Source organism: Heterodontus francisci, chromosome 9 (assembly GCF_036365525.1).
Source record: "Heterodontus francisci isolate sHetFra1 chromosome 9, sHetFra1.hap1, whole genome shotgun sequence".
Lineage (NCBI taxonomy): Eukaryota > Metazoa > Chordata > Chondrichthyes > Heterodontiformes > Heterodontidae > Heterodontus > Heterodontus francisci.
Window position 1 is genome coordinate 109,706,888 of NC_090379.1, and position 8,395 is coordinate 109,715,282.

At 39.2% G+C, this 8,395-nt stretch overlaps 1 pseudogene; it reads right to left on the reverse strand.

Moving 5' to 3' along the window:
* Positions 1-4,425: 4,425 nt before the first annotated feature.
* On the reverse strand, positions 4,426-8,171 carry LOC137373374 (probable G-protein coupled receptor 139; annotated as a pseudogene).
* Between the last annotated feature and the right edge of the window lie 224 nt (positions 8,172-8,395).

Here is an 8,395-nt window from a genome sequence, read left to right on the forward strand (position 1 = left end):
GTGTCAGAATAGAAGTACTTTGATGGATATTCTTTTGGATTCTCTTTCATCAGGTCTAATAGCTGAATCAGTTCCTCATCCTGATTAGCTGCCCGCCCTGCCCTAGTGATTACATTAACTATGGCAGGCCCCTTTCGAGGGGGTATCATACAGAGTGAATGCTTTGCCTGTCCATCTGCAAGACTGTTGTCCTTTGAATGAACTGAACCAGTGGTATGTCCGGATACATGAATTATCTGACAATTACATTTCTCCTTTCATGAAATGAGAATATCTTCCCACAATGACTTGTGTTTTTTTCGGTTTACCTTTATGATTGGTGAATCCTTTTTACGCCCAGACCACAAGGTCTTGGTTGTAAGTCCGTTTCCAATAGTCACTATCTGTACAAATTAATGTGGGCTTAATAGGGTCTGCCTTTTCTAAAGCATACCGCAATGCTGCAGCTTCAGCATACTTAAAATATGTCAGGACCTAATCTCAACTAAGATTTACAGGGAACTTCAAAGGCAATTTCTAAACCTCAAAATTAGAATGAGTGAGTTCTGATTTAAGATCCACAAACAGTGATCAGGAGTTTGCCATCTCTATATTCTTAAATCAGGGTCTTAATACCACAGACAGAAAACATTCCTTCCGTACCTACAAATCTAAAATATACATTAAAGACTAGCACATAAGTACAGGATTCTATTAACAATAAGACCACATTTTTGGGTGCCAACTGAAGTGATTTATGACATTAACCCCTTATAGGGACTAAATCAAATCAGGACGACATCCCTATGAATCTCCTTTAATCAAGTTCAAAGCAGACAAACTCTTATAGACACTTGTTTGCGTCCAAGGAATTGAACTAACTTTCCCTCATAGAAAGAAAACCAACAGAGAATATTACCATCTTTTGGATAGCGTATTTTTAATCATTATGGCTAGGTCATAAATATCCCAGATATTATAAGGGTCTGGTAACTCTCTTCAATACGTATCTCTCCAATTAAAGAGACACAGAGAGGGGGGTTCTTTGTAGCTGTATACAGAATGCTACACAGGAGGATTTATTAACGTTTATGTATTTATTTAAGAATATAACATGCAATACACTTGGAAGTGGATAAGTATGTCACAATATCAATACTGTTAAAAGATGTAACACATAATCTTATTTTTAACATAGGATTGGAAAATTTAAGCATGCTAATGTTACAGCAAAATATCTTAGAATATCCAGAATATCCATCAAGATTTAAAGTAAACTTTTTACCTTAAATTCCCTGTAGTTGAGAAGCATTGTTGAGGATTCAACACTTCTAATGTTTTGTTTCAGAACCTCTCTTGTTTAAACTGTTTCTGAAGTGTCATCTGACTTTTAGCATATCGATGTTACCCTCCTGTGTTTGGTTTTTTTTGCTTTTTAAAATCCATATCTTTAATTACCATCTACACTTAATGTTTTACTGAAATTCTCCTGCTTTTGAAGTTTTGAGCGGGTATCTGGTCAAAATGTTTATAATTGTGTTTACTTTACCTCTTGTTCCTGTAAGTCCATTCCATTTATTGTTTTATTGTCTATAATTGCCCTTTCCATGGCATTCCAAAGCAACCTCCGGAGCTGAACTGTCTGCATCAACAATCTCACAAACCAATTAAGAGTATTGCTGTCTCTTACAGGATATTTCAATGGGTATGTTTATCTTCCAAGCCCCTGACAACAGAAATACAAATGGATTTCCCATCTTGTTTCTGCTTCATTACAGGGAACTTGACATTTTTAACTCTCGCTTCTTGAAGGGGAATGTCAGTGAGTCCTGAAAACTGGCCATTTATTCAATCTTTAATTCTAAAAGGTATAATATTTTAATTATTTCTAAATTCCACCCAATTAAGCCTACTATACGTATATTCCATCACATGCTGCCAGTATAGAATCCAGATCTGCATAAAAGAGCTCTATGGTTCCGTCAGTAAGATAGAGAGTGGGAGCATAAACATTGATGATTGTGGCCCATTGGTTGTCACTAAGCTGAAGGTGTAGGCTCATGACCCATTCATTAATGCCAACAATAAGTTCCATAAGTATATCTGTGATTCAATTTTTGATGTCAAACCCAACTCCGCGGATATGAATATCCTCCACTGGTTTCTCCTTCCAGAAGAAAGTGTATTCTCCTCCTTCCTGTCTAAGCTGGACTACTGCAGGGTGTCGGATTTCACTGAGAGCAGCAACATTGATGTTATATCCCGCTAGCTGCTGAGAAACTATGGTGGTTCTCCTTTCAGGGCATTCGCTGTTCTGATTGTCCATAACGTTGCATACCTTCCAGATGCAGACATTCATGCATGTTTTTTTTTAATTTGCATGTGTTTTCAACCACAAGGATGATGGTTCCACCGGGTGAGGTTCTCCCGTCAGGACAGTTTGGGACAGCCTGTGTTTGAGACATCTTTTCCAGCCCCTTTCTCAAGTGAGGTGAGCACAGGAGATCCTAAAAAGGAATGCTCAGTCATGGACTCTGCTGCTGGGGAGCCAGTAATACCCCAAATACAAGAGCTCAGTAACCATCAGGCATCCACCACCTACATGCAGATTTGTGACTAGAGACCTCCAGTATCAGAGCCCTGTCTCCGATGCCGCTTGTCCATCACTGGAGGGTTTTATGATGTCCCTGGCAGAGGACTGTGTGTGTCATCTTTTAACGTGAGGTACTCCGTACACAGCTGACAACCACACAACCTTGATGTGTTGGCAGTTGTGCACCCTGGGATGACAGGGTTGTCCTATAATGAGAGGCTGAGTAAATGATGTATATGTTCTCTGGCGTTTAGAAGAATGAGAGGTGACCTCATTGAAACATAAACAATTTTGAAGCAGCATGACAGTGTAGACACTGAGAGGGTATCTCCCCTGGCTGGGGAATCTAGAACATGGGGGCACTGTCTCAGGATAAGGGGAAGATCATTTAGGACTGAGATGAGGAGACATTACATCACTGAAAGGGTTGTGATTCTTTGGAATTATCTACCCCAGAGCTTTGTGGATGCTCCATCATTGAATATACTTAAGGCTGAGACAGACAAATGTTTGGTCACTCGGGGAATCAATGGATATGGGGAGTGGGCAAGAAAGTGGAGTTGAGGCCAAAGTGCAGCCATGATCGTATTGAATGGTGGAACACGCTCGACAGGCTGTATGGTTTACTCCTGCTCCTATTTCTTGTATTCTTCTGTTCTTGTGAAAGGTCGAGAACCTGAAACGATAGCTCTGTTTCTATTTCCATGGATGCTGCCTGACCTATTTTCAGCATTGTTTGCTTTCATTTTGGAAGATTACAATTACATTTTGGGCATCAGCAATGTTTTCACTTGCTTCCTTTAAATCCCTGGGATGAAAACCATCTGGTCCTGGGAATTTCTCACTCTTTTGTGCCATTATTTTCTTCATTATTGTTAATTTTCTTACATTAATTTTGGTGAGTCCCCATCCCTGATTCAATATTAGTTTCCTTGGGATGTCCAGCATGCTATCTTCTTCCTCCACTGTAAACACTGATGAAAGTAATTATTTAACATGGCCACCATTTCCTTATTTTCATTTGTAATTTAATCATCATCAGTTTTTAAGGAGCCAACATTGCTCTAAAATGACTCTCTTCTTCCAAATATAAATATAAAAGCTTTTTGTGTTGATTTTGCTATCCTTTGCAAGATTCTTTTCCTATTCACTTTTGTAACTTTTACTGTCAACTTTTGGAATACTGAAAGGGAAGGGAAAGAGAGGATGTGTTTGGTAGTGGCATCACACTTCAGGTAGAAGAAATTGCAAAGAACGTCCATTGAACATGGAAGCTGGTGGGTGGAAGGTGTTATCGTCAGAACTGAGGCAATGGATACAGAGAAACTGGGAGAATGTAATTGAGTCCTTACAGGAAGCGGGATGGAAGCATGGTAATCAAGGTAGCTATGGGAGTCAGTGGGTTTCAAGTAGATATTTGTTGACAGAAATGAAGATCGAGATGTTGAGAACGAGAAGGGGAGAGTTGGTGATGGACCTTATTGAACTGAGGGGAAGGATTGACTTTTGATGCAACGCTGATGTAACTACAATATTTTAAATTGATGGAGAGGGTTGAATGAGCCATGGATATAGGCTGGAGGAGATTGGACAGGGAGAGGTTAAATATTGTCAATATGGAAAGAAATAAGTTCTGTGTGACAAGAACAGTATCAAAGATGGGCCTACCAGGGCAGTCCTGTTTATGGGCCTTGGAAAGGAAAGCAGTTGAGAACCAAGAGCCTGGAGACAGTAAGGGGAAGATCTCCCGAGGTAACAAAATAGATACAGCGATCTGTTGCAGAATTGTGTCGAGAGTGAATTGATGAAGAAGCACTGTAACCAGAGTCAGTGATAGAAAGGTAGCTCTGCTTTTAGGTGATCTGCTTTAATCATTTAACGAATTTAACGATTGCAGTGAATGGATATTTGACTGCATTCTTCAGCTGCTCTCTGAATTTAGTCTGGGTCACTACATAAATACAGGTGTTGGTGCAGGTGCTCAAAAGCTGCAGCATGTAACCAGATTGTTCAGTGATATATGCAGGATCATGGGGATCTGTGTAATAATCAGTGTCAGCAATTCGCCAATAAAGGAAAAATACAACATTTGTCATCCATAACAGTATAAAACTGCCAGATATAGTGAACATTAAAATGATGGATTTTCTTCGGTTCTCCATCTCTGGGTCAGTGTGATTCTCACTCTTGCTGTGATCCAGTAGTTTCCTACGGACTCTACTGGCCACTAAAATGTGTCTGACAGTCAGAGCATTGAGCAGTAAAATCAGAACGAATGGAAGGAAAGGGGTTAAAATAATACTGAGGCTCTCAAATGCTACCCAGGTAGTTTCAGTGTAATAGCTCAGTGATTCAATCCCTCCCCAGGGTACATTGTCAATTACATATTCAGGTTCATAAACAAAGTACCATGGAATATTTTTGAAGCAGAACAACACACTCACTGTCACAATAACCACAACCACCGTTTTCTCTGTGCAATATTTTGTTTTCTGCTTTGGGCAACAAATTGCAATAAATCGATCAAAAGTGAAAGTGACAGTGAACCAGACAGAAATGTCTGTGGCTGCGTAAAGCAGGACATGTATGAGAGAACGTGCAGGAGTGGTATCCAGGTAAGTTCCTGGGAAATGAAAATGAATAACTGTAAACAGTATCACATCAGTAAAAACGACCAGTAGATCTGCCACTGCCATGGCCACCAGGTAGCGGGTGATACATTTGGAGAGTCCGCACTTTCCTCGTGACAGGATCAGAATGGCCACTGAGTTAACTGAAAAAAATAGAACAAAGGACAAGGGAATTACAAACAGTCATCTCAGAGAACATGGGATGTCCATAGAAACATGGGCACTTTAGAAGAGGAATTGGCCTTTCAGCCCATCGAACTTTTTCTGCCATTCGATTAGATCATGTCTGATCTGTATCTTAACATCATTTAATCTGCCTTGGTTCCATAACTTTCAATACACTTGCCTAACAAACGTCTATCAATCTCATTTTTGAAATTTTGAATGAACCGAGCTCGAACAGCTTGTTGGGAAAGAGTTTTCCCGATTTCCAGGACACTTGGAGTGAGAAAGTTCTTCCTGGCATCATCCTTGAATAGCCTAGCACTAATTATAATGATGTGTCTCCCTGTTCTGGACTACCTCACAAGAGGGAATTGTTTCTCTCTTGTCCCAATCAAGTCATTTACTCATCTTAAGCATTTCAATTGGTGAGGCCACAATTTGAGTACTGTGTGCAGTTCTGGTCACCTTATTACAGAAAATATGGGATTGCACTAGAGAGGTTGCAGAGGAATTTACAAGGATTTTGGTGGGACTGGAAAAAATGTAGTAATGAGGGAAGATTGGATAGGCCAGGGTGCTCTGATTGAAATGTACAAAATAGTGAAGGGCCTGGAGAGAGTGGATGTGAAGGGCCTGTATACCTTATCAGAGTGGTCAGTAAGTAGGGTGCGTAGATTTAAACTGACTGGTAGAAAGAGTAGAGGGGAGATGAACTTTGTTTTTTCACCGAGAGCGTGGTGGGGCTCTGGAACTGACTGGCTGAAAGGTTAGTAGAGGCAGAAACCCTTAATTCATTTAAAAGGTGTCTGGATATGCACCTCAAGTGGCATAACTTGCAGGGCTATGGAATAATGCTGGAAGGTGGGATTAGACTAGATGGATCGTTTTTTGGCTGGCACAGACATGATGGGCCAAGTGCTCTTTACTGTGCTGTAAACATTCTATAATTCTATGATTTTCTATGATTCTAGTTGACCCTTTAATCTTCCATATTTAAACAAATACAAGCCTTGTCTATGTAACCAGTGTTCATAGTTCAACACTTTCAGCAATGGTATCAGTCTTGTGATTCTGCACTGAACCTGCTCCAAGGCCAATACATCCTTCCTGAGGTGAGGAGCCCAGAACTGAATGAAGTTACTCCGAATGGGGTCTAACCAGACCTTCATACAGCATCACTTAATTTCCACAGCTTTGTATTCCAGCCAACTTTTAGATAAATGATAACATTCCATTAGACATTTTAATGATATTTTTGTGTGTCCACAAACTTTTACTGATTTTTTTTTATGTGGACCCCAAATCTCTCTGTTCCAATTTAATAATATTTTGATCTATCTTTCTTAGGTCTGAATTAGATGACCTCACACTTTCCCATGTTAAATTCCAGCTGGCATAATGTTGCTCTCTCAGTTAATCAATTAATGTCCCTTTGCAATTTCCTGCTCCCATATAACTTAGTGTCATCAGCAAACTTAGATATGTGGCTCTCTATTCCATCATCCAGGTTATTAATAGATACAGTGAAAAGCTGAGACTCCATTATGTACCACAGTAGTTATCTTCTCAAAAAGTTCAACAATTTCAGGCATGATTATCCATTTGCAAATCTTGTTCCAGATAAGGATCCCAGTGAGCAATGGAGTTACACATAGTGATCTAAGAGGCAGGAAATTACAGCCAGTGATAGCAGGGAGCAAGGCAGTTATAGCTAGGGATTTAGGAGACAATGGGAGTTAGATCGAAAATGGAATCCAAAAGACAGCATAGGTTTGAGAAGAATGCGATGGAATTTTAAAAAAAGACTTGCATTTATATAGCACCGTTCACAACTTCAGGGAGTTCCAAAGTGCTTTACAGCCACCAAAGTACTTTTTCTTTTGAAGTGTTGTCATTCTTATAATGTAGGAAATGTAGCAGCCAATTTGCACACAACAAGCTCCCACAAACAGCAATGTGATGATGATCATGAATGCTTCACGATATCAAGGCAATTGAATCACTTATAACTGTGTCAGCACTTTGTTCTGAAGATGTATTTCTAAAATCAATAATTATTTTGGAAATTAGTGAAGAAACAATAGCATGAGTTCGAACAAATAGCAGCGAGCAAGAGTTAGGGGAAAGAGCGGACGAAGGCACAGTGTTTACTAATGAAGGTGATTTTGAGAATTAATTCATATTTTGCTGTTGTAACAGAGGTGACAGTGTGTGAGGGGAGCAGGAAGATGAGACGATGGAAGAAAGGGCTGGTGGTTGAAGAATTCTGGTTTTAAAATTGGACAGGTCCTGATGCTGAGGAGATGCAGCATCTGGTGGTTCAGTTATTTTTTAGGATAGGGCCAGTCTACATACTCAAAATATGACCCAGTAAGGGTCAAGGGGAATATATCTAGTTAAAAGTCATGGTAATGGTGCCACTCACTGAACACAAACCGATCATTTCTGGACACACTTCATGCCAGCATTTATTATTGAATTTTCCAATATAAACATTTATAATGGCATTTCGCTATGTAAACCGTTACCTTTTATGGTTTGTTGATGAATCAACTGAATCACTCAAAATACTGTTTTGGAAAAAGTCTGGCATTTATCTCCATAACTAAAATCTGTAATCACCAACATAAGGTTTTAAACAGAATTTTAAAAAGCAAAAAAAAATCAAATAACATGGTTAAATTTACATTTCAAAAGTGATTTGCTTACATTAAATGGTTAATTGACTTACCAAGAATTCCAACAACTGCAAGAATAGCGTAGTAAATGTCTTCGATCTGATGGAATAATGTTAATTCACGCATTTTCTCTGAGATGTGATGGTTTCTTTTAGTGCCAGAGGCAATATCTCTGTCTGATTACTTGAAATATTCAGAGAAAACTTGTATTTATACCGGAGCGAAGTCTCCAGTGAGATATTAGTTACATCATCATTCATATTAATTCAAGTTAATTGAACAAACAATTTGAGACAATCATGTGAAATCTCAGATACTCATCATGGAATAAAATATAATTAACTGGAGCT